This window comes from Suncus etruscus, chromosome 11 (genome assembly GCF_024139225.1).
Source record: "Suncus etruscus isolate mSunEtr1 chromosome 11, mSunEtr1.pri.cur, whole genome shotgun sequence".
In the NCBI taxonomy this organism is placed as follows: domain Eukaryota; kingdom Metazoa; phylum Chordata; class Mammalia; order Eulipotyphla; family Soricidae; genus Suncus; species Suncus etruscus.
Genome location: NC_064858.1, coordinates 16,546,526 through 16,572,085, shown reverse-complemented (window position 1 = coordinate 16,572,085; position 25,560 = coordinate 16,546,526). Strand labels below are relative to the sequence as shown.

Genomic DNA, 25,560 nt, shown 5'->3' with positions numbered 1-25,560 from the left:
CAGGTTATAGTTTATAACCTGAATTTTCCCATGCAGAAAAACCTGTTTAGTGAGATAGAGAGAGCCATATAAAGATTTAATGTGTGGATTGTAGTTTCCATCTCTTAGGAGCATTGAAGAAGATTGGAAAAGAAAGAGTAGACAGGCAGGAGATTTGCTGTAGCCTGAGGTGTCAAAGAAGCAGCTCTGAGCATGAATACATTGTGGGTACAAAAATAGAATACAGAGGAACAAGTTGCGTTTGATTTATTGAAATGGTTTTGTTTATGTGTAATCTGGTGGGTATAGAACAAAATGAAGTCTGTGGCCACATTTTATGTGATCTGAACTTCCTGTTAAAATTGAAGACTGAAGTACATGGGTTAAAGTGTTTGCCTAACTTGTAAAATTCTGTTTAGACTCCCTTGCATTGCTTGGAGAGACTCCCCAAGCACTTGCTCCATGAAAACATAAAATAAGATAAAATATAGTTGTCTGAAACTAGATGTAGTGCTTACATACACAGTTTCATTTAAAACTTGACTCCTCCTGGTTCTCCTCCAGGCAATATATCTAACACTAGGGAGCATTTTCTTAGGAAGATTGGTAGTGTGACCTCACAGATGCCAAACATGCTCAGGGAACATGTATAATGCTATGATGCTTTGGTTTCTATTGTTTAACTTCTGTGTTATTATTCCAGAGGGAGCTCTGTCCTACCAAGGATAGAGAGGACCATTTACTTCTCCAGGGCCTGATTGGTTTAAGTAATATTCTCCAGTCTAATTGATTGGGCTATTTTCAGGTGTTAAAACTGCAGAACTGAACCAGTTAAAGATTTCACCACTTCTTATGGGTAGGGACCAGAATTTTTATCTTTTGCTAGCCTGAAGAAGTTATAAAAGATGGGTCTTCAAGAAAAAAAAAATGGGTCTTTATCCACACTCCCTTTTAATCATTTCTAAGGTGGTGGTGACATCTCTAGAGAAAATATGGGACAGGAAGGTCATCAGGAAAGCTTCCAGGAGAATAAGGGCAAAGAAAGGCTACAGGAATTCAACTAGCTAAGGCCATTGACATCAGTTAGAAATTACATTATGCTTATCTATTACAGAGGTTGGGACAAGTAGGAAGAATTAATGGGACACTAACATTTAAAGAGGATGGGTGGTATAAGAAAACAAGGAGCAAAAATTATGGCTTTCCCAATAATGTTAAAGGTAAAAGAATTAGGGCCGGAGAAATATCAAGGTATTTCTGAGCAAGGAGCCAGGAGTAACCCCTGAGCACTGCCAGGTGTGACCCCCACCCCCAAAGAAAGGTAAAAGAATTAGCACCAGGTGTGGTAAGCATTTCTTCATCTCTTTCTGACTGAATGCAAGGAAGGCAACTGGATTTTTAGGACCCTAAGTTGTTCTCTCCACAATAAGAGCTGTTTAAGTTGCAGGATTGAAGAAGCAAGAAACTCCTTTCTTTTCACGGTGGAGTCACAGCCTGGATAGGAAGGCCCCCTGCAGATCCAGCTGTGACTCATCTCTCAGGACCAGGACAGAAGGCAAATAGTCCTGGTGTTCCTGCTGACTGTGGTCGTGACTGCACAGTGACTGTGAGATGACCAGCAAGAATGATACCATCTTACTAAGACTATGGATGGGAGTTTGTGGGTCATACTGTCACCTCAAACTGTCATCCATCTCCTAAACTTTGACTTATATGATTGTTTGGGGTTTCTGGTTATGCTCCACATGATTTCCTACTGAGGTGTAAGTGTTAAAAGAAGTGTGTACCAACCCATGGGTTAGGGTTTCTGGACAGAGAAGTTGCCCTGAGAGCATTCTCATTTTATGCTCATCCAGGATGGAATTCCCCAAAATGTGGGGGAGAGAGATTTTATCTGAAGGAATGTGTCAGAGAAGCCACCTAGCAGCACTGAGGGAACCAGACCCTGTGGCTAAGGCTTAAGCAGAGTTTTGGAAGTATTGTTAACTAGAGTTTTCTGGCCCAAATATTAATAGGGCCTTTAAGAGAATGTGCCCAAACTAACTCTCTATTAGGGAAGCATAAATTAAGGCAAATAAGAAGTGGGGAGTCAGCAGATCAACATTGTCCTAAGGTGCCAGTATAAGCCCCACAACCCTATACTTCTTCTTGGCCCAATAACTGAAGGGGAAGAGGCACTCAGGACCTAGAAGCAACCCACCATTTTCTCAAAGCCACTAGGGCTAGGGCAAAGACAGCTGGTTGTGCTTGGACCTTGGACCCCCATATTTCATGAGAGTGGGAGAACTGGGAGTAGTGGTCCAGACAACAGACTCTGGCTGCCTTTAAACAGTCCCCTTGTCTATTGGGTACTGAATAGGACATGGCTTGCCATGTGTACCAAGAGACTGACCCCTGTGTGTTTGCCATTGCTTTTGCAAGACCAGGCAAGTTTTGAATCATGGTCATTTTCCCACCACAGGTGTCATACCTGGCTTAAGAAGGTGGGTGGGAGCAAGTTGAGCAGAGTTATCCTCACTATATGAGGGCAATTCCCCTTCTTATTCCTACTCTTATAGAACCTGGTATAAGATTGACCTCCAATGCAAGGGAGACATGCAACTTAAACAACTCTTCCAACAAGTGGACACTGATCAGGACATGAAAAGAACAAGTTGCCTCCTTAGCTGAAGTTGCTCTCCAGAACAGGCGGGAACTAGACCTATGCTCTGGGGGAGCAATGTTGTTTCTATGCTAACAAGTCAAGGGTCATCCATGAGACTCTGCAGTAGCGAAGTCTAATTTGCAGAGATGAGGAAGGTGATGGAAAAATTCTGCCTTCTGGTATGAATAGTGGGTCACTCAATCACTCTGGAAATCCTCTCTGGTAACAGCCCTGGCTGGGGCATTGTTCTTTTTTTTTTTTTTTTTTTAATGATTTTCTTAGTAGGTCCTTACATAATTAATTTCCTCACCTGTTTTATTCAGGCATGCATAGGTGCAGTTAAGATGCTTGTGTTAAGGTCTCAGTGTGTGCCCATAAGTAGAGACAAAGACTAGGAATCTCAAGGAGAGTCAAGGATTTGACTCCGGTTCATATGAAGAGGCGAGAATATGGGGTCCTGGATTCTGAGAGAGGGGGTACGCCATTTTGTAAAGGTCAGATGGCAGGCTTCTGTTCTGAACAGGAAGAGATGCCATTTTGTAAGAATCACATAGTGTAAGCCACAGGATAGGTTTCCTTTATTTTATTTTATTTTATTTTATTTATTTTTATATATATCTTTATTACAGGCATATTTGTAGTTAGATTTTACTCATATAAACAAAAAAAAGAACACCCCCCTTCACCAGTGCAGCACTCCCACAACCAATGTCTCCATGCTCTTCCTCCCCAACTCTTTGTCTTTATTCAAGACAGGTATTCTATTTCTCTTATTCACTACCATTGTCATGGTAGTTGTCCGTGTAGTTATTTCTCTAACTGAACTCACCACTCTTTGTGGTAAGCTTCATATTGTGGGCCAGAACTTCCAGCCCTCATCTCTATTGTCTCTGTGTATTATTACAATAATCTTTTACTTTTTTAAAAACCATAGATGAGAGAGACTATTCTGTGTCTTATCTCTTTCCTTCTGACATTTCACTCAGCATAATTGATTCCATGTTCATCCATGTATAGGAAAATTTCATGATTTCATTTTTTTTTGTCGGCTGCATAGTATTCTATTGTGTATATGTACTACAGTTTCTTTAGCCACTCATCTGTTGTCAGGCATCTAAAGCCTATTTCCATTAACACCACCCCAAGCTCTCTGGCCATACCAGGTAGCCTATCAGGGAAAGACTAAAGGGAGCAGTAGGAAGGTACCCCTAGACAATAGCCAATCATTTTAAAGATCATCAGAAAGCTAGAACCTCCCTATATCCCTTCCCTCTATAATCCTCTTTATGACCTTGCTTGGGGTTCATCTTCTTTTAGAGATGACCCTGTCTGGCCAGTTTGGAGGCTGTTGGCAGATGGATTAAAGTATTCAGCTTAAAAAAAAAATAACTTGACTCCTGGCATTACTTGTGGGAAATCCCAAGAAAGCTGCCTTGTTTCTACTGAAGTAGGGAACATGTTCTCTAGTTCTGTACACCTAATCACTTTGCTCAATTATTTACTTACCTGGGCCCGGACTGCATTTGTCTTAAATCTGGAGATCTTAATATTTATTTTATCTTGTAGTCCCCTCTATAGCATCTTAAAAATGCCTGTGTTGGATCAAAATTAAAATAAATCAAAATTATGTGTTGGGTTGTACAGGGAATGTATTACTATTTTGGTGGGAAGAGGCTAGAGGCTACACTTGTCATTGCTGATGCGATATGCCTGCCCCTATGCTCAGGGGATGCTTATAGTTCTGAATTTTGGGGACCTTGAGGTAGTAGTGGGAAAAATGCTAATTTTTTTCAATTTCCAGAGATCAGTATCTGTGGACTCAGTCACCTATTCAGAAGACTTTTTCAGTACCTATCATTTTATCTTTGAAAGTGATTCATTAAGAACAAGTGCATAGGGGCCGGGCGGTGGCACTAGAGGTAAGGTGCCTGCCTTGCCTGCGCTAGCCTTGGACGGACCGCGGTTCGATCCCCCGGTGTCCCATATGGTCCCCCAAGCCAGGAGCAACTTCTGAGCACATAGCCAGGAGTAACCCCTGAGTGTTACTGGGTGTGGCCAAAAAAAAAAAAAAAAAAAAAAAAAAAAAAAAAAAAAAAAAAAAGAACAAGTGCATAGAACCATAAATTTGGAGTAATAAAGAACAGGGAGAGATTTTTGAAAATTTTTAAGTTAATATGATATTTTTCTATTTTATGGTAGATGAAAGAAATATATATGGTATAAATAAGTTTAGAATGTCTAACATCATTTGGTACTTTATTATAATGTGTTTTATTATGTTTTCTCTTTTCAAATAAAAGCATGTGCTTAAATGTTTCTTTTTATAAATTATAGTTTTCCTTTATCTTTTAATAAATTATTCTTTTTTAAAGTCTTTTCTTTAAAGAAGTGCTTTAAAGTTTGCATTATTTCTGGGTTTTTTTTTAGCATGTTCTTTGAGGAGTGTGCAGCAATCCACAGGAGTATGGAATGTAAAGGAATATGAAGGCCTGTGGGAAGAGAAGAAGGGTATTCCAGGAGCCTAATAGTCTTATAAGGGTCTCTCGAATCAGTCAGTGGCAAAGGAATATTCTTATGTAGTAGAATTACATTTCCTATTTTATAAGCTTGCTTACTGAGGGTAAGATAGTTCTCTTGCTGAGTTGGTGCTAAGATTCTGGATAGGAATTCTTCAGACTGTATTGATACATTATAATAAAGCTGCTTCCTAAAAATAGCCTCGATGCCTATTTCTCTTGCCTGAGAATCCAGCACCATTTCTGGGGACTTATCTGGGGTCTTGAGATGGTGTTTTCAACTTCTTTTTTTTTGTTTTTGTTTTTTGTTTTTTGTTTTTTTTTGGGGCCACACCCGGTAACGCTCAGGGGTTACTCCTGGCTATGCGCTCAGAAGTTGCTCCTGGCTTGGGGGACCATATGGGACACCGGGGGATCGAACCGCGGTCCGTCCAAGTCTAGCGCAGGCAAGGCAGGCACCTTACCTTTAGCGCCACCGCCCAGCCCCGTTTTCAACTTCTTATAGCGAGGGTATGACCTATTCTATTGGAATGCTAGTTCCACCTGGCCACCATGAACTCTTATCTATGAAGGGCTGTGATCCATCTGCATGCTGGTATGACTTCCCCAAGTTCACAAAGAAACCCCAAGAGGGACCAGAGTGGTGGAGCAAGGCACCTGCCTTGCCTGCGCTATCCTAGGACAGACTGGATTTCGATTCCCCGGAGTCCTATATGGTCCCCCCAAGCCAGGAGCGATTTCTGAGCGCATAGCCAGGAGTAACTCCTGAGCATTACCGAGTGTCCCCCCTACCCCCCCCCCAAAAAAAAAAAAACCCAAAAGGTCCCAGGAAGCAGCAGAAGTGGAGTGCATAATCCTACCAGCAGGACTTAGTAGGAACCCAGGTTTCATAATGGACCCTTCAAAATTTACTATGGGAAGCCTGATCACTTTCAAAAAAATAGCCTTGTAGGAGATGAAGTTGTGTATTTCAGGTTTTAGGTTTGAGGTAAGGTTGTCTGTGGAGTAAGTATGAGTACAAGTGAGGTCAGAGTGTGAGTGCAGAGTCCTGATCTGTGGTTTTGTGGTGAAATCTGGCTGTTCCCTGAAGAGCCTCCAGTCTAGGATTTATCAGAGATGCATCTCTTTGAGGAAAATAACTGGAGACTGGCTGTGTTGTACTCCTGTACACTCCTGTGTTGTACCAATTAATAGGTGGAAATGGGAAGTAACTTACTCCCACTAGACTATATTCAAAATTTTCAAGGGTTTCTCTAGGTACTGTGAAGTCAAATTAACCCTGGAAAACTAAGAAATTTGTGAGATGGAATGACCCACCTTCAAAAGGGGTATCCTTTTGAAGAGTCACTTTATAAGGTCATAGTTGCCTGACTTTTTCCATATTTTTTTCTTTCTCTCCCTCCCTCTTTTCTGTCTTTACTTGTCATATATATTGGCAAGATGTAGTCCTTAACCAGACAAAATAGTTAACCCTGCCTCTAGAAAGCTTGCAAGGTTATGGTGGCTCATGTGACCATAGCCCATAATGGTCAAGAAACCAAGCAAGATGTTTCCCACACAATATGAGTGAATTTATTTACTTATGCCACCTCAAAAATGCTGTGCTATTTCCTTGGTCTGAGAATTTAAAATGGGTCGAGATGCTCTGAAGCCTCAAGAGTTCTGAGCCATCCACCTCCTTTTTTTTCCCAATCTAGTCAAGCAGCACCAACTACAAACATTCCTATCCTGATTCCTCCTTGGTATAAAAAAAGTCAGAGTTTTGCCTCAACTTTTCCAGACTTGCAGATACCCCTAAAGAAAACCTGCTAGTTTACTAAGACTTGCAGTATTAAATATTGGGAGGAAGATGAACTTTGATTTATCAAAGCCATTAGTGCCACTGATCTTTTGAATAAACCTCCACCCTTACTGAGGCACCCCTGGCTCTAATTGACCATTTACACTTAATCATCCAGACTCTTAAGCCTACTTGGACTGACTGCCATCAACTCCTTTTAACTAAAACTTAGGATTGATAAGACATTAATTCCAAAGGCTGTCAAATAGCTGGTACATCCTCTCTGGGAGTAACTTTCTGGAGGTATGTTCTGGGACTGTAAATAATCCACTACTCATTCCAGGGCAGTTCCCTGATGAAGATTCTCATTAGAATCTGAGTGATGCTAGCTACAATATTAAGGATACTTTGTAGGGGGCACTCATCTATTATCTAGCACTTGGGTTATTTCCAGATTCTGGCTATTGTAAATAGTGCTGTGGCAAACATAGGAATGCAGAGGGCCTTTCAGCATGTAGTAGTGTAGTTGGGTTCCCAGGTATATCCCTAGGAGTGGTTTTGCAGGATTATATAGAAGCTCAATTTGTAGATTTTTGAGGACTATCAATATTGTTTTTACAAAGGCTGGGGAAGATTACATTCCTATGAGTAGTGAATGAAACTCCCTTTCTTCTTGCATCGGTGACAGCACTGGTTGTTCTTGTTCTTGTGATGTGTGCCAGTCTGTATGGTCTGAGATATCTCATTATTGTTTTGATTTGCATCTCCATGATGCTTAGTGATGTGGAAAATTTTCCATGCACATTTTTGGCATCTATATTTCTTCTTTGAGAAAAGGTCTGCTCATTTCTTATTTTTTGGATGGTGCTAGATATTTTTTTTGGCTAAGTTCATTCAGTGCCTTGTATATTATAGAAATTAACCCCTTATCTGATGATTATTAGATGAATAGTTTATCCCATTTTATTTTATGGGTAAACTTTCCATTGAAATGTAGAAGCTTCTCAGTTTAATGTAATCTCATTTGCTTATATTTACTTCCACTTGCTTGGACAGTGGTGTTTCATCCTTGAAGATGAGTGTTTAATGTCATGGAGTGTGCTTTATTCCTCTAGGTAACTTATGCTTTCAGGTCTGATATCATGGTCTTTAATCCATTTTGATTTGATCTTTTGCATGGTGTTAAAAAGAGAGGTCTGAGTTCATATTTTTTTTGCATTCACTTAACCAGTTTCTCAACACCACTTGTTGAAGAGGTTTTCCTTGCTCTACTTTTTATTTCTTTCCATTTTATCAAAGATGAATTGATACTATACCTGGGGATCAGTCTCAGAATATTCTATTCTATTGATCTAAGGGTCTGTCCTTATTCTAATACCATGCTGTTTTAATGATCATTGCTTTATAGTACAATTTAAAGTTGCGAAACTGATGTCTCTCATCTCCTTTTTCCAACTATTGTTTCATTAATTCATGGACATTTATTGTTCCAAATGAATTTACAAGTATTTAATCCACTTATTTGAAAAATGTCATGGGTATTCTTAGAGGGATTCCATTAAAGCTGTTCAATGCTTTGGGAAGTATTGCATTTTTAATGATGTTAATTATCCCAATCCATGAGCTTGGTACATGTCTCCATTTTCTGTGTCTCCTTTTATTTCATGAAGTAGAGTTTTGTAGGTTTTTTTTTTGTGTGTGTGTGTAGGCCTTTCATCTCCTTAAGTACCTTGGAGTTAATTTTACTCCAAGGTACTTGATTTTCTGAGGCACAGTTATGAATGGGATTAGTTTTTTTTTGGGGGGGGGGACTTTTTATAACATATCTTTTTTTTTTTTTTTTTTTTTTTTTTGTGGTTTTTGGGTCACACCCGGCAGTGCTCAGGGGTTACTCCTGGCTCCATGCTCAGAAATTGCTCCTGGCAGGCACAGGGGACCATATGGGATGCTGGGATTCGAACCGATGACCTCTTGCATGAAAGGCAAACGCTTTACCTCCATGCTATCTCTCCAGCCCCTTTATAACATATCTTTTTGTCTGTTTATAATATAGAAAATCCTTCTTAAATTTGGGCCTGATTGATCTATCAAAAGATTATTGGGTAGTATTGAAACCTCCCACTTATAGCGATTTATGTCTTTAAGTCTATTAAAGGATTTTAAGGATTTTGCTGACTCCTCAGTGGGTGCATTAAGTTTAGGAGGGTAATTTCTTACTGATTTACATATTCATTCATTATTAAGAAATTATCTTCTCTGTCTCATAACCTTTTTAAACTTGAAGTCTGTGTCATCTGATATGTATAGTCTCCACAGCCTTTTTATAGGAAGTTTTTACTTGAAGGATTTTATTCTAACCTTTGACTTTGAATCTGTGTTTTCTCTGAGTATTCAAATGTGGTATTTTATAGGCAATAAAATCTTGGATTCAATTTTCTGATGCATTTGCCACTCTGTCTCTTAATTAGTGCAATTAGTCCATTATGTTGAGACATTATTGTTATGGGATTTTGTGCCATCTTTTTGTAGAAGTTTGGTGTGTTTGTGGGGCCTGTTTTGCCTTACAGTAGATCCTTCAGTTCTTTTAAGGTAGGTTTTGAGTCTGTAAAGTTCCTGATCTACTGTTTATTTGTGAAGCTGTATATCCTTCTTCCTTCAAACCTGAATGAAAATTTGGCTGGGTGAGATATTCATAGCAAGGTGTTCATTTAATTGAATTATTCCATTCTATTCTACCACTGTTTTTGGGTCTGAAGGGTTGCTTGTGATGAATTACAGTAATCTTAAATTTGCTTCTTGTATGTAATTTCCCTTTTTGATCTTGCTGCTTTTAGTATTCTATATCTATGGTTTTCATCCTTATCACTAGGATGTGACCTGGGATCATTTAATATATATCTCTTTTAGGTGGCATTTTGGGGCTTCCAGAATGTGGGTGCAAGCATTCTTTAGCTCTGGGAATATCTCAGCAATGATATCTTTGGCTGTTGATTCTTTATGAGGGTTTTCTTCCTGTTTTTCTTGGACCCTAATGATTCTTATTTTATTTATGCTGAATTTATCCCAAAGGTCTATTAATATTTTTTCCATCTTTTGTTCATTTATCTTAAACCTCTTTTCCAGCTTCTTCTATGTATGGAGATATTATTCAGCTCATCTTCCAGGTCACTAATTCTTTACTCAGCATCTGTTACACTGCTGACATTTTTGTTTGAAGTTTTGTCATTTTTATTCTCATATTCTCTTGCTGTCCATTACATGTTTTCTTTAAACTGTTTTAACATCCTCCACTTTTCCTTTCTAAATTCCTTATCACTGAGGCTTTATAGATGGCTGATATTAGTTAGATCCTAAGAAATATCATCTTCATTCACTGTTTGTGGGGTTCTGTGTTGCCTTCTTATGTGATCTTTGCAGTGTGGTGCTGTTTTTTATGTGTTATTATGGGGCTCCTGGTCTAGAAGAAATGTGCCACCACAGAGTATGGCAGAGTGGCTGCACTCTTTTCTTGGTTACTAGCCTGTGTTCAAAATAGTCTGTTGATTCCAAAACCTTCTCAATGTCACCATGCTGCTGGTTTCTGCTCTTGCCTGTTTTTAGGTTGTCCATTTCTCTGGGTGTGCAACCTTAGTTCAGAATGCAGGCTGTGCCTGAATCTGGAAGCAAAAGCCAGGCTGGACTAAAGGATGCTGGCAAGAAATTGAGGCTCCCAAGCTTCAGTACACTGCTGTTTGTCTGTAGTCAATCTCACAACCTGTATTTCCCTCTGTTGCTGGTGGTAAAGGCAGATCATGGGGCTTGCTTAGATACACTCCCTCAATGCCTCAGCTGCACTCAAAATGTTTGCATCCAGAGAGTGCAACCAATTGAAGGTACCTATGCTCACTGTGTCACTGCTGTCATGTTTTTCTTCTCCAGCAATCTCCCGAGGATTTATTTTACAATCTGATGATAGCCACTGTTTTATTTGGCACCGCATTTTTGGATTGGAGGGAGGGTGGTGTTTGGCACTCAGGGCCCACTGGGACAAGATGCTCTTCATGTCTCTGGATTCCCATGCTTCTACTGTGGCTGCTGCTATTGCTGCTGCTGACTTTCTGCCACTTTTGAAAGTCCCAAAGAGTTCTTTGTCTCTATACCTACTAAGAACTTAGTCCTTTCACTGGCTGAATGTTTCTTTGTGTTTCTTTTTTTTTTTTTCTATGATGGAACCAATTTGGGAGATTATTGGCCCTGGGAAGCTAGGGAACTGGAGTCTATTATCCTTAGCACTTACAGCATCTCCTTTCCAAAGGCCTCAGTAGTATATGATTTCCACCTGCTTAGGGGTGCACACAATTTCTAGAACCTCAAGGATATGCTGATCATATATAATCAACTGTCCCCTTTAATTAATCTATCTACCTGAAAGATATCTGGCTATTAGAATGTCAGTCACAGAGATACTGCATTTCTATGGCTTAGCAGCCATTTACTCTCCCTGTGGAGGATGTAACCTGTCTAGCTCAAAAATTCTTTAACAGAACTACTCAAGAAATTCAATGGCATGGGGGGGGGGGGACTAAATGAGCCAAATTCAAACTCTAACTTTTCCCACCTCCAAGAAACATGAAATGTTGCCTCTAATATAACTTAGAAAATTCCTAGGGGATTCTATTGGATCTGTGGGGAAGCTAATTTATACCAAGTTACCACAGAAACAATGTGAGTCCTGCATATGGGAAATATATGGCAGTGCTTTTTCTTACTACTTCTTTAGCAAGGGGAAGGACTGGGGTTACTGTGATACAAGTTTAAGCAGCAGAGGTGGCATAAGGGTGTGGGAATTACATGGAGGTTGCATACAGCCTACCATTCACAGAGTTTCGGAAAGATAGATTGAATGAACAGGATCCCTTTGAACCACTAAGGTCATGGTTGCTATAAGAGACAAGCCTTTAAAATAGGAATTTGGAAGGATGACGAATAGTCCTGTGAGAGAATTTTCAGTTGTGTTATCTGGTAGAGATAGGTTTTGAAGCTACCACACCCAAAAATGTATGCTGGATTGGATCATTCATCTCCAGGCAGTCATGGAGATGATGATCAGTCAAAAGTCCATGAATTGGGCTAGAGTGATAGTACAGAAGGTGGGCATTTGCCTTGTGTACAAGCAACCTACAACCTAGTCTTAATCTCTGGCACACTATATGCCCTCTCCCCCAAGCCTGCTAGAGTTTCTGAGCACAGAGGAGTAATCTTTGATATCAGTGAGTAAGGCCCAAACCCAAAAATAAAGTAGCAACAACAATAATAACAAAAAGCTTTTGAATTTTTAGCAAAGCAAAAGACGAAAGTGTAAAATGCTAACTATCTTCCATAGCCTTTTAGCTCTAGACTATTTGTCTAGACTATTTGTTAGCATCTGATGGGAGTATGATGAATTTATCTTAAACAAATTCTGCAAATAGAAAGGAAGGAAAGATCATAGAGGAAATTACTCATAAAGTGAAGTCAGTGGCCCATGCTACAGTGTAAGTGTGGAAAGGGTGAAGGCCCAATAATTTATTGGGAAAATAGTTTAATCATGGTTTTAATTAAAAAAATATAATGTACAGTCTCTCCTTTACCTAGGGCTACTAGTTGTTCTCATAGATTTCTGGAGTTTATTAGTATTTTATGTCTTAAAGCAGAGGCTCCCGGGCCCGGAGAGATAGCACTGCGGCGTTTGCCTTGCAAGCAGCCGATCCAGGACCAAAGGTGGTTGGTTCGAATCCCGGTGTCCCATATGGTCCCCCGTGCCTGCCAGGAGCTATTTCTGAGCAGACAGCCAGGAGTAACCCCTGAGCACCACCAGGTGTGGCCCCCCTCCCAAAAAAAAAAGACAGAGGCTCCCAAACTTATTTCATATGTCTTGCCTTTAAAATGACTCATTCTGGGGCCGGAGAGATAGCATGGAGGTAAGGCGTTTGCCTTTCATGCAGGAGGTCATCAGTTCGAATCCCGGCGCCCCATATGGTCCCCTGTGCCTGCCAGGAGCAATTTCTGAGCCTGGAGCCAGGAATAACCCCTGAGCACTGCCAGGTGTGACCCAAAAACCAAAAAAAAAAAAAAAAAAATGACTCATTCTGTGCCCTTGAATTTTACCTTCTTTATGCAAACAAGCAGGAAACAAACAACCAATTGCACTTGATACTATGACCAACACCTGAGTTTGGAAAATATGTCTTAGAAAAAATTATTGCGGTAGTTTCAAAACATCTAAATATGTATAGCTTAGTTCCCAGATGTCATAAACTTGGAAATTGATAGCAGACATTTGAGAGTTTTATGTATGAACCTAGACAGAAGAACAGAGAGGAAAGGTGTCAGGATACAGTGATCAGACTGGGAACAATGGACAATCTGTCCAAGGAAGAGACCAGTTTACCTCCATGTTCTTCACAGAAATGGTCACTCTTACTGAGGAATACCAAGTAAACTGTTTACTTTAGTCATTTTAAATCTTGCCTGCTGAAAGGCTATACAGTCAAAATAAGGTAATTGGAAAGCTGGGAAAGGGATAAAAGAAAGACTTCCAGTCAGGTATTACTTTCTTTTTTGTTTGTTTATTTTGGGGGGAGTTGGGCCACACCTAGCAGCGCTCAGGGGTTACTCCTGGCTCTGCTCTCAGAAATTACTCCTAGTTAAGTAATACTTTCATTTTGCTCTTGCTCACATGACTATGACCTAAGGCTAAGGAAAGACACAAGAACAGATAACACTAAAGTACAATCCTAAAATGGTCAAGGGAAAGAGCAAGTTTGAGCAAGTAGACACAAGATCAGGAACTTAGCTTCGGATTTCAGACTGGGAAATGGGACAGAAGAGAACACAGCACGTGAAGTTCTTGCCTTGCACATGGCCAACCGGATTCCATCCTGGGTATCCCATATAGTTCTTGAACCCTGTCAGGAGTGATTTCTGAATGAACCAGGAGTAATTCCTGACAGTAGTGGCCCCAAAACATATAACAAGAAAACAAACAAAAACACAAAACTGAACAAATGTTGGACTGGGAAACTGATCTCTCTCTCTCCCTCCCCCTTCTCCCTCCCCCCCTCTCCTTCTCTCTCTCTCCTCTCTTCTCGCTCTCTCTCTCTCTCTCTCTCTCTCTCTCTCTCTTTTCAGTCAGTCCTTGGTAGGTGGTCGATACGACTTGGCATTTTCTGAGTGGGCTTTTGGTCCCACCTGGCAGCCAGTTCCCATGGGCCCCTGACTCTGTAGCCTTTAGCTCTGGCAACCTTGGGCCCTTGAAGCTGAGCAGCAGCTAAGCAGCAGGTGCCACTTACTGCAGTAACCTGCAGAAGTTCAGCAACCTTGCAGTTTAACAGGTCAAGTGAACCCTGGGTTCTAAAAGGATTTTTTTATATGGAGAGTTATCCTCAGCAGTCAGTGGAGTTCAGTAGATGATGGTCTTCTGTAAAAGCCATGGTGGTTGTCTGCTCCATCTTTATTTTTGACAGTTCATTTAGAAGTTCCAAAACCTAGAGTCAAGTGTAGGGAAGAAATGAAACAAACATTAACTTCGTAGCTTTTTATAAAATCTATGCCTATCCTAAGATATTGAAATACTCCAATTCTTTAGGGTAAAGGGGTGACAAATTCTTTCTAGCTGCTTCCTGCTGATAAGGGGCAGTTGTGGGGTTATCAGAGTTTTTCTCTTTCTCTTTCTATTTCTTTCTATCTATCTATCTATCTATCTATCTATCTATCTATCTATCTATCTATCTATCTAAGAGGCAAATATCCTCTATTTAAAATTTTTCTTTGCCTGTCTCTGTCTCTTTTTCTCTCTATAAAAGAACTCCTTTGCTCAATTTTTCTTTGTCTGTCTGTATCCAAATATTTTTTCTCTATATAGTAAATTTATTTTTCTTTATTCTCAATTTTTCTCTTTTTTTAAGCACTTCTCTCTTACATTCATTTTTTTTATTCAATTTCTTTTTTCAAAATTCATCTTTTTACTTACATTTTTTTCCCTCCCTGTGCTTAGGGAGTTGAACATGTAATTATGGAAAATTTTATTCCTATGAAAAGTGCGTGCACACAGTCTAGGCGTAGGAAGAAATGTATTGGATTTTTTTTTTTTTATCAAAAGGTTTATGGAAGGGGTTGGAGCGATGGCACAGCGGTCAGGCGTTTACCTTGCATGTGACTGACCTAGGATGTACCACAATTCTATCCTCCAGCGTCCCATATGGTCCCCCAAGCCAGGGGTGATTTCTGAGCGCATAGCCAGGAGTAACCCTGAGCGTCACCAGGTATGGCCCCAAAATAAAAAAATAAAATATAAAAAAGTTTGGTGGGAGAGTATGTTTTGGGACTTGATAAGGAAGTGGTAACAGTAATAACAATGATGATCACAACAGCTTAGGATGAGTAGATCAGATACTATGGTTAATGTTGCACATGGACTCAATCTTTGTCTTAAAGAAAAACTCCTTGGAGGGCATTTCTATAGCAGTGTTCAGGTCTCCACCTTATGGTGGCCTGAGAGCTCTGCAGTGCCAGGGATGGTGCTTCTGGTTGTGTTCATGACACTTCGGCCCCTTTGGACTAGTTCCCTGGCTCCTTAAGCATGAATCTATAGTGACTGTAAGGCTGATGTTCACATTATCTGCATTTTATAGCTGATCTGAAGAAACGTTTTCCTGCTTTTCCAGGGTTACCCAACTTGAAAGTAGTAGAGGCAGAATTTGTCAGAGGATGGAAGCAAGTAGTTCCAAGATTATTGACCAAAAGAGGTGATAGTTTAAGATTCCTCCCACATTCCTCAAGGAACCTTAAAATTCCTTCCAGATCTTCAGCCTGATTGGTAAAAGTGGGGGAAGCCAAATGATGATACATGGCCTAAGTGGAGTAGAAATCTCTGGCACTAGTTAAACCACAAGCCCTGAGCAAGTAAAGAAAAATAAACTCTTTATCCTCCTGAAATTGGTTATTAGCTTCTAGCCTTCACTTTCAAAGGTAATTTTATTATTCTTCATCACCTCCCAATCCTAGTTTTTTAAAACGGTTAGTGTATAAATTTTAAGCTTTTATTTTAATTTTAATAAGTTCTATTTCAATAAGATTAAGTTAATTTATTTTAATAGAATTTTAATTCATATGCAATGAAATATACAGATACTTAGTATAATGTTTAATGCATTTTTTCTGAAAACTATAATGTATGATTTTATTTCCCATTTTTATTACTCCAATATGTGTAAATTGCCAGTCAGAATCTAAGATTTGATCACATCAAGTTAATACAGCCTAGCCAGATGTAATGGAGCCTAACTTTTTTTTGACAACTTTTTGAAGGTTGGTTGGAACTTAAAATTAGAAACAGTTAATATAACCATATTTGGGGGGGGTGTTTTTTGTTTGTTTGATTTTGGTTTTGGGGCCACACACAGTGGCACTCAGGTTACTTCTGGCCCTGTGCTTAGAAATTCCTCCTGGCAGGCTTGGGAGATCATACGGAATTCAGGGAATTGAACCGGCATCTGTGCCAGATTGGATTCTTGCAAGGCAAACACCCTACCACTGTACTATTACTCCAGCCCCGATAGAACCATATTTTAATTGTCAAAGAATTCTGTGAAACAAGAGCCTCAGTATATAAGCAGCTTAGTTGTTAATGGGAAGAGACGGTAAGAAGAATAGAATAGTTTTTTCCCTTAGGTTATAAACACTTCCTTGAAGCTTTCTCAGTTATAATACAGCTATTATAATCGAGTGTCAAGAGTTGAACTAAAACATGGTTATCATTATTTCTCATTACAAACAATGGTGATTTATAACATTTAAACATTAAATATACGTGGTTATATATCTAGTTAAATTAAGGAATTTTTGCTATCTTATTAGTTTGATAGGACTATGGTGGAATTGTTTAGAAAAGAATTCTTACCTTTTAGAGATAATGTGTTTATACATAGAGAGTATTACAGAAAATTGGATATCTGTTTTAAAATGCTGCAAGGATTGGGATAGGAGCAATATTGCAATGTTAGAGCATTAGCCTTGCATTAGCCAACCCTGAGTGGACATGGATTTGATCCCCAGCATCTTATATGGTCCCCCGAACCTTCCAGGAGCGATTTCTGAACCAAGAACCAGGAGTTACCCCGGAGCACACCAGGTGTGGCCCCCCAAACCCAAACTAAATAAATAAAATACTGCAAGGTGATAGATTAAACTCCATGATTGGCTTAAATTTATCATTTTACAGTTGGCATATGGGGGTTTGTTATACTCCCTATCTACTTCTATGTATACCTGAAACTTCTCACAAACATATTTAAAAGGAGGGGAAAATAAGACTATCAATTAGGCTTTACTTACATGTGTCTTACCTTTCTGTGTACAATAAGTGGAATATAAAGGGGAATTTAATAAGGAATATAAATTCCTACAACATGATTAGAAGAAATAATGGACCAAGTTCTAGGCTGAATGCCTAGGAATAATGAACATAATTCTGCCATTATTCAGCTAGCATGCTATTTTAATGTCCATCATGAAGCCAGGACACCAGGAATCACGTTCTTCTGTTGCATGTTCCATAAATATCGTGAGCTAAATCAGGTGACTGGGAATCTATTGTTGGCTCACTGTTGTTCCAGACCTCTCTGCTATACTTGCTAGAAATGCACCATCAAAATGCAAATTTTACCTCCACTATTACTGCACTCTGGTTGTTGGAATACAAGTCAGAGCCTCTTTATTTATTATTCGAAGTGCAAAATAAGAGGGAGGTGTAGTTTTCAATTTTCCATCCTCTGTGTAACTAAAATGGAAAATAATAGAAAAACAAATGAGTTAATTTTTACATGTATATTAACACTTGAAATTGTATTTTTGTTATTTTAAAAATAACTACACAATGTTTAATGTATTTCTATTTATTCATTTTTCTCTTCAGAATTTTCTCTTTTTTTTATGAGCTTTCACCTTTCTCCCCTCACCCCCAGCTTTCACTATCAAAGAATATGTAAAACTGCCAATCACAGAGCACATACCTTGTTTCTTCTACTCTAGTTAGGCCCATCTTAATGGTCATATAAGTTTCTTTTATATATTTGGTCTCTGTGTTTTTGCCTGTGCTTTCTTCAGGATAAATAATGCCTTTCCTACCCTCCTTACCTGCTTTTAAATACAGTGTAAGTCCTATTTATGTAAAGATTCATCTGATTTTTCCCAAGTCCCACCCTCCCTCCCTCCTTCCTTCTCTCCTTCCTTCCTCCCTCCCTTCCTTCTTCCCTCCCTCCCTTCTTTCCTTCCCTCCCTTCTTTCCTTCCCTCCCTTTTTCCTTCCCTCCCTTCTTTCCTTCCCTCCCTCCTTCCCTCCCTCCTTCCTTTCCTCCCTTCCTCCCTCCCTCCCTTCCTTCCTCCCTCCCTCCCTCCCTCCCTCCCTTCCTTCCTTCCTTCCTTCCTTCCTTCCTTCCTTCCTTCCTTCCTTCCTTCCTTCCTTCCTTCCTTCCTTCCTTCCTTCCTATGTGTGTTTCTGAAACTTTACTTAGTTATTCTTTTGTTTCATCATAAAGTTTGGTATCTATCCTACAAATGTTTTATAATGTATTTTATTATTTATTTAAATAGGCTGCAAGCAAATTAAGACAAGTTAATTTTTGTAGTCTGTCCTTTGCTACATAATGCTTTGCAGAGTGTAGAATAAATTTATGTATTTAAATCAATAAAATGCACTAATAAGTGTAATCAGATACCTCATACTCCCTTGGTGGCTCGTGGCTAGCCAGCTTTGAGGTTTTTCCTCTAACTGGAACTGAAGCCCCAGCCTCCTCTTAAGCCTGCCCAAGCATGTTAACAGCAACAACCCAAGTCTCAAAACACTGACTAATTGTTACTGGTAATCTAGATGCCACTACTCAGGCCCACTCAAATTCAATCCTGGTGCTATAACTAGTGCCTGATACTTGAGACCATAAATTCTTTGTTACTATCCAGTCCCGCTTAGTCTGGACAGCACTGGCCAGGCGCCTGTAACTACATTTCTAAATCACCTTCCCAGGCCTTCATGGAGAACCAGACATAATGAGGAAATGGAAGAATTCACCCACATGGTTGGACAAAGATAACAGCCTAGAAAGACCTCATAACACAATCGTGCAAGCTACCTGAAGAATATCCTTCCTTCCTTCCTTCCTTCCTTCCTTCCTTCCTTCCTTCCTTCCTTCCTTCCTTCCTTCCTTCCTTCCTTCCTTCCTTCCTTCCTTCCTTCCTTCCTTCCTTTCTTCCTTCCTCCCTCCCTCCTCCTTCCTCCCTCTCTCTCTTCCTTCCCTCCCCCCCCTTTTTTTTTTTAGTCCACCCAGTGATGCTCAGGGATTACTCCTGGTTCTAGGCTCAGAAATTGCCCCTGGCTCGGGGGACCATAATGGACACCAGGGGATCGAACCAGGGTCCATCCTAGGTCAGTCACTTGCAAGGCGAACACCCTACCATTGTGCCACTGCTCCGGTCTCCTTCCTTTTTCTTTCTTTCTTTTTCTTTCTTTCTTTCTTTCTTTCTTTCTTTCTTTCTTTCTTTCTTTCTTTCTTTCTTTCTTTCTTTCTTTCTTTCTTTCTTTCTTTCTTTCTTTCTTTCTTTCTTTTCTTTCTTTCTTTTTCTTTCTTTCTTTATTTCTTTTCTTTCTTTCTCTTTCTCTCTTCTTTCTTTTTTTCTTTATTTTCTTTTTTCTTTCTTTCTTTCTTTCTTTCTTTCTTTCTTTCTTTCTTTCTTTCTTTCTTTCTTTCTTTCTTTCTTTCTTTCTTCTTTCTTTCTTTCTTTCTTTCTTTTCTTTCTTTCTTTCTTTCTTTCTTTCTTTCTTTCTTTCTTTCTTTCTTTCTTCCTTCCTTCCTTCCTTCCTTCCTTCCTTCCTCTTCCTTTCTTTTTTTTGGTTTTTGGTTTTTTTGGGCCACACCCATTTGATGCTCAGGGGTTACTCCTGGCTATGCGCTCAGAAATCGCCCCTGGCTTGGGGGTACCATATGGGACACTGGGGATTGAACCGCGGTCCGTCCTACACTAGCACTTGCAAGGCAGACACCTTACCTCTAGCGCCACCTTCCCGGACCCCCCCTTCCTTTCTTTCTTCTTTCTTTTTCTTTCCTTTGTATACTTAATGGTACTAGGGGCCAACTACTCTACCTTTGGTGCTTAGTGTTTCTCTGGTAGTGAAATGACCATACAAGTCGCAGGACTAAATTCAGGCCTAAAGCAGCAGTTCTGATGATACTCATTGGAATTTGATCCGTGGGCTCTAAGTTTTACAAAGACTGATACTATATAAGAGGTTTCAAAAAGGTCCAAACAGAAATTCTAGAGCTAAAAAAAATATAGTAGCTGAACCTAAAAAGTAGAACAAAGCACCAGAACTTGTGTGCAGTTTTGCATGTAGGAGACTAAGGTTTGTATCTCTGATCAATATATCAGGAACATCTTCTGAGCACCTTGACATATGATCAAAAAAAATTTTTTTTAAATGATCTCAGGGGGCCAAAGAGATAGCACAGCGGCGTTTGCCTTGCAAGCAGCTGATCCAGGACCTAAGGTTGTTGGTTCAAATCCCGGGGTCCCATATGGTCCCCATGCCTGCCAGGAGCTATTTCTGAGCAGATAGCTAGGAGTAACCCCTGAGCACCGCTGGTTGTGGCCCCAAAAACAAATAAACAAACAAACAAGCCCAGGCACAGAATAGAAGAAGTTAAAGATAAAATCAGTCATCTTCAGAGATCTGAGAATAAAATTTTTGAGAAAAGAAAGCAAAAAGAACAGAGAATAACAATGACATTAACATTCTATGTGACAGAATCAAGAAGAGCAACTTTATTGGGGTTTCAGGAAGAGAATAATGAAAATGGCAGAATTCTTTTCTTAGGGGCCTTTTAACTCTTTTCCTACAAATTCACTAGAAGTTTTGTTAGAAGGTAATGTATTCTCTATGAAAGAGTGCTCCAACCTTAACTTATTTTGGCATCTTTCCGTAAACTGCATTAGGACTGAGACACTCCATATCCTACCTTATACTGCTGTTTCTGTTTTATTTTTCTTTTTAATTAAGTCACTTAAACATTATTAACTTAAACAACAATTATATAACTTATATATATATATATAATTGTTGTTTAAGTTAATAATGTTTAAGTGACTTAATTAAAAAGAAAAATAAAACAGAAACAGCAGTATAAGGTAGGATATATATATATATATATATATATATTATATATATATATATATATATATAGCAATTATATAACTTAAACAAGTGACTTAAACATTATTCATAATGGAGTTTCAAGCATATAAGGTTCTAACTTTTTCTTCTTTTTTATTGTTGTTGTTTGTTTTGTTTTTGGACCATACCCGGTGACAACTCAGGGGTTACTCCTGACTATGTGCTCAGAAATCGCTCCTGGCTTGGGGGATCATATGGTACGCCCATGATGGAATCTAGGTTCCTTCTGAGTCAGCCATGTTCAAGGCAAAAGCCCCTACCGCTATGCTATTGCCTCAGCTCCTTTTTTCTAACCTACCACTAGTGTCCTCTTCCCTTTCATGAGTGTTCCCAAGGTCCCTTCCACCACTAGCCTTTAATGTTACATATTTATCTTTAGTTAGTATTGCAATTTTGATCTCCTGTTTGCTGTGTTGTTAACTCTGTGATTTCCATCTCTGTACAGATACCTTACCTCTTCGTCACTATGATATGCTGAGATTTCTGGTCCCTCCCTCTGTTACCTCCTGCCTACTTCCCTCAATTTTTTATCTTCTTCCCTCAATTTATTATCTTCTCTCAATTTCTTTACTTCCCTGTCTTTCTCCTTTCTATAATCTAGGATCCAGAATAATAATTATCCCCTCTTCAATTCCAAACTTTTTCTCATCCTATATTCTATATATCATGGATGAAGATCATCCAATGTTTGTCCTCTGCTGACTTAACTTAACATAGTATTCTTCATTTCCATTAAGTGGAAATGAATTGCTTGATTTCATTATTCCTGTAGCTGAATATAATTCCATTGTGTGTATATATCAAATGTTAATTATATACTAATCTGTTGTTAGATACATAGGTTTATTTCTTGTCATAGCTTGTATGTTCAGTGCTGCAATGAATAAATGGCCATTACTATGTATAATGATAAATGTTTCTTCTAATCCTTTTGTGTTTAGGATTTTATCATAAATGGTGTTGGATCTTGTTGAGGGTTTTTTCTGCATTGATATAACTTGCAAATGAATCAATCTGGGTCAGAGGCTTTTGTTTATGGGGTGATTCTATATTACTATTGTAATTTTCTTTTTTTGTTGTTAGTCTGTTCAAGTATTCTGTTTTCTCCTTACTCAGTTTGAAACACTACATGATTCTAATAATCTATACCTGTCTTCTAGGTTCCCCATCTTAGCAGCATAAAGTTCTTCATAGTGAACTTTCATAATGCTTTGTTTTATGAAGTATCTGTTATGATTTCTTCCCTTTAATTTCTGATGTTATTTATATGGGCATTTCCCCCTTTTTCCTCATGAGTTCGGCAAAAGGGTTGACTGTCTTATTTATTCTTTGAAGAATCAGCACCTGGTGTCATTTACACTTTATTTCTATATCATTCATTTCTTCTCTAGTTATCTGATAGTTTAGGGAATCATTTGTTTTTTCCTTCTCTAAGTGTTAAGACATATGTTTAGGTTTTTTATTTGAGCTTCTTGTTTTACTCCCTTGTTTGAGGAAAAACACCAACAATGCTTTAGGTTTACTTCTTGCTCTATACTCAGTAACTACTCCTGGTAGTGCCATATGAGATGCCGGGTATCAAATCTGGTTGACCAACACTTAAGGCAAGTGCTTGAGCCACTGTATGATCTCTCTAGCCCCTTTTTTCTGCCTTTCTTATATTGGCCTGTATTGCTATGAATTTCACTTTTAATACAGCTTTTTCTGTATCCAATAGATTTTGTTAGTTATTTTTTTTGTTGTTGTCTAGTTTCAAGGAATCTTCCTATCCTTGTATTTTCTCTTTGATCTAGTTGTTATTCAGCAATATTTTGCATAGCTTCCAGGTATTGTAGTCCCCCCATCTTTTTTATGGCATTTTAATATGAGAGGGTGTTTGTTTTGATTTCTAAAATTGCGTATGCTTGAGTTATACTCTAGTTTGATCAATTCTGAAGAATGTTTTTATGTGCACTAAAGAAAAATATGTATTTGGTGTTTTGAAGATGGAGGTTCCTGCATATGTTCATTAATACCAGTTTTTCTAATTCCTCATTTAGGGAAATTAAATTTTTACTGATATTCAGTCAGGTTGCTCTCTCTAATGACAAAAGTAGAGTGTTGAAGTCTCCCACTGCTATTGGGTTTCTGTCAGTACTTTTCTTAAATCTGTGAGCAGAAGTCTTATATAATGTGATGTTCCTTTACTTGGTGAATGTGGGTTTTGTTTTTTTTTTTTGAGTCAGTACTTCTTGATCTACTATTATCTTAATAAATAATGTCCATCTCTATTTCTAATTACTTTCTTTAAATTGAATGTGATTTTGTCTGATGTAATATGACTATCCCAACTTTTCAAGTCTGTCATTAGTTTGTGTAATAGTTTTCTGTCCTTTTCATTCTGAACATTAATTTATCCTGTGACAAAAACACATGTTACTGTAAGCCACAAATAGATTGTTATTGTTTGATGATTCATCCAGTGACTCTACGCCTTTTGATGAGTTTATTCCATTGATATTTAAGCAAACTATTAATACAAAAGAGTTTTCTGTGCTCGTTTTGGCAGCACATATACTATATGTGGAATGATATAGAGAAGATTATCATGACCCCTGTACAAGAGTTTTCTGTGGTGATTTTGGTTATTTTTTCTACTTAGATAATACTTTTTGTTTGTTTTTGTTTGGGGGCCACACCCAATAGTGCTTAGTATTTACTCCTGTCTCTGCCTCAGGAATTACTCTTGGCAGACTTAGGGAAACCATATGGATGCCAGGGATCAAATCCATGTCAGCCACATGCAAGGTAAATGCCCTATTGCTATTGTATCTCTTTGCCACCCCCCTGATGTTTTTTTCTGTCAGATATCTTTTAGTATTCATGCAAGGGTGTATTAGGTATAGCAAATGTCTTGAACTCTTGTTTGTCTGAGGTTTTTTATATATACTTTACACAAATCTGAATAACATTTTTATATTGTACAGGACCCTAGGTAAAAGATATTTCTCCTGAATCTTTTTTTATTTTTTTTTTTTGGTTTTGGGGTCACACCTGGTGATGCTCAGGGATTACTCCTGGCTATTCACTCAGAAATCATCCTGGCTTAGGGGACCATATGGGAAGCTAGAGGATGGAACTGTGGTCTGTCCTAGGTTAGAGCATGCAAAGCAAACACCCTACCGACTGCATCACTGTTCCAGCCCCTCTCCTGAATATTTTGAACATGTCAGCCCATGATCTTCTTGCTTTCTCGGATCTCATATGAGAGAAATGTTGTGACATTGATTTTCTTTCCTTTGTGTATTTTAGACTTTGCCTGTCTCTTACCACTTATATTTGGTTCTTGCCCCTTATGTCTCCTACCACTTATGTTTTGTTCTTACCATTTTGATTGCAGCATGTCTTGGATATATATTTTTGGTGTCTTTAGACCTCTTAAATCTGTGCATAGATCTTTCTCCAATGATTTGGAACATTTTTTGCTATTTCTTATACTAATCTCTCAGTTTGGTAATACTCACTGGTAATTAACTAGAGGGAGATTTGGAAGGTATCTGCCATTTTTTCACTTGAAAGTCTCAGGGATGAAGATTCAAGATGACATAAGGAAGTTTCTGATCCATAGATGAAGTTTGGCATGGAAGTGGGGCTCCATCAGCTTTTGTTTGAACTAGGACTCTGCAAGTGATGTGAGTCCAAGATGGCACAGAGAGGACTTATTCAAAGCAGTAGAATTTTTACTAGAAAAAAATAATAGAAAGAACTTTTACGAAATGATAGAAGGTTTTAAGAAATAATAGGCAGAACTTTTATCCACATACACACATATACACACACACACACACACACACACACACACACACACACACACACACACTTGACTTTAGGGTCATATCCAATGGTGCTATTCTTAGTTCTGCTTGGCTGTGTTCCTTCATAGTGCTTGGGGACTGATGTGCAGTAGCAGGGATTGAAATAGGACTGACTACCCTTATACTGTCTAGCTCAAGAAATAATTGGGAGTAAGTGAGTGATGCCCAGTCATTACTCTTGGCTCTGCAGTCGGGAATTACTCCTGGTAGTGCTATGTGTACCATATGGGATGGTGGGGATCAAACCCAGGTCATTCATACAGATACCTACCTTTCTCATGCCCTACATGAACTAATTTTATTTCAAAAGCTGAGAAAGACACACCCAGAACCCAAAACCTCAGAGTTTCAAGTTAAATAACCAAACTAATGAACACAGAAATATTCATCAAGTTTAAATTGACAAAAATTGAAGACAAAGCAAGAATCCTCAAGACTGATATATTAAGCAGACTGATATATAAGGAAAATTTATAAGACTGTAAGAAAATTTTTTCATAGGAACTGGCCAGAAAGAAATGTGGCATGATGTATAAAAAATGCTGA

The 25,560-nt window shown here is 38.7% G+C and overlaps 1 protein-coding gene and 1 pseudogene across 1 annotated transcript in view; both read left to right on the top strand.

The window, feature by feature from the left end:
• Positions 1-25,560, top strand: part of SLC38A1 (solute carrier family 38 member 1) — a 99,809-nt gene that overhangs the window by 10,921 nt on the left and 63,328 nt on the right. The window lies entirely within an intron of this gene.
• On the top strand, positions 23,693-23,792 carry LOC126023743 (uncharacterized; annotated as a pseudogene).